This window comes from Neopelma chrysocephalum, unplaced genomic scaffold, assembly GCF_003984885.1.
Source record: "Neopelma chrysocephalum unplaced genomic scaffold, ASM398488v2 Primary Assembly neopelma1_83995, whole genome shotgun sequence".
NCBI lineage: Eukaryota > Metazoa > Chordata > Aves > Passeriformes > Pipridae > Neopelma > Neopelma chrysocephalum.
Window position 1 is genome coordinate 1 of NW_020914319.1, and position 1,274 is coordinate 1,274.

General features: G+C 67.3%; 1 long non-coding RNA gene across 1 annotated transcript; it reads right to left on the bottom strand.

Annotated features, from left to right (window-relative positions):
• Window positions 1-6: 6 nt before the first annotated feature.
• Window positions 7-1,121, bottom strand: LOC113979576. The gene is made up of 3 exons (XR_003537912.1): window positions 1,090-1,121; window positions 598-857; window positions 7-143 (listed from the first exon to the last, which is right to left on the bottom strand). It is a non-coding gene; the product is annotated as an uncharacterized LOC113979576 (long non-coding RNA).
• Between the last annotated feature and the right edge of the window lie 153 nt (window positions 1,122-1,274).

Sequence of the window (1,274 nt, forward strand, 5' to 3'; positions counted from 1 at the left end):
CAGATCCAGTTCTCGCGGCGGCTCCCACAGACCCCGCAGGGGGGGGGTCGGGACCCCCCCAGGACCCCCCCGGGGGGAGGGGGAGGGGTCACGGCCCCCAGGTGGGGACACTCCGGCAGCGGCGTCACGGCGAACAGCGCCCCCTGGCGGCCCGGAGGACCCCCAAATTGAGGAGGGGGACCCCGAAATTGGGGGGGGAGGGGGAAGGAGAGAGGGGGGAGAAGCCCCCAAAATGAAGGGAGGGACACCCCAAAACCCCAAAATCTAAAGGGGGAGGGGGAATCCGGGGGTAGGGACCCCAAAATCCAGGAGAAAACATCCCATGGGCTGGGCTGGGGGGCCCCAAAATCATGGGGGGACCCCCAAAACCATTTTGGGGAGAACCCAAAATCCGGGGGAGGGACCCTTAAATCTGAGGGGGGACACCCTAAAATCCAGGGAGGGAGGGACCCTAAAATGCAGGGGGACAACCCAAAATCTCTGGGGGGGTTACTGAGGTCTGAGGGGGGAGACCCCAAAACCCGGGGGAGGGACCCCGAGGTCTGAGAAGAAACCCCAAAACTCCCCTCAAACTCCCCCCAAAATCCCCCCTTTTACCTCCTCCAGCTCCTCGTCCTCCCCCCAGCAGGGGGCAGCACCAGGTCCGGCCTCGGCCCCGCCCACAGGGGCGGGGTCCTGCTGAGGCCCCGCCCCCTCGGCCTCGGCCCCGCCCCCCGCGGGCTCCTGGAGCTGCAGCGCCCCCAAGCGGCGGATGGTGGCCTCGGTGACGTCATCGGGCTCGGGCGCGACGTCATTGGCGCTCGGTGTGACGTCATCGCCGCCCTCCTCCACCTCAGGGGGCGCCGGGGGGGGCTCGACTGGGGGGAGGGGGGGAGGGGGAGGTTGGTTTGGGAATGGGGGGGGGGGGGACCCTGGGGGGGGTCTGAGGGTCCCTATTTGGGGTTGGGGGTCCCAGCTGGATGTTTGGGGGTCCCAGGAGGATGTTTGGGGTCCCAGGGCAGTGGGGGGGGTCCCAGGGGATGTTTGGGGTCCCAGGGGGTGTTTGGGGGTCCCAGAGGATAATTTGGGGGTATTTTGGGGGGGTCTCACACTTGGGCAGCCTCAGCCCGCTCCAGGACCCCAGTGGGCTTGCAGGGGTTTGGGGTCCCAAGGGGGTGTTTGGGGTCCCAGAGGGGGGATTTAGGAGTGTTTTGGGAGTCCCAGGGGGTGTTTTGGGGGTCCCAGTGCAGTGTGGGGGTCCCAGAGGATATTTTGGGGGTATTTTGAGGGGGGGG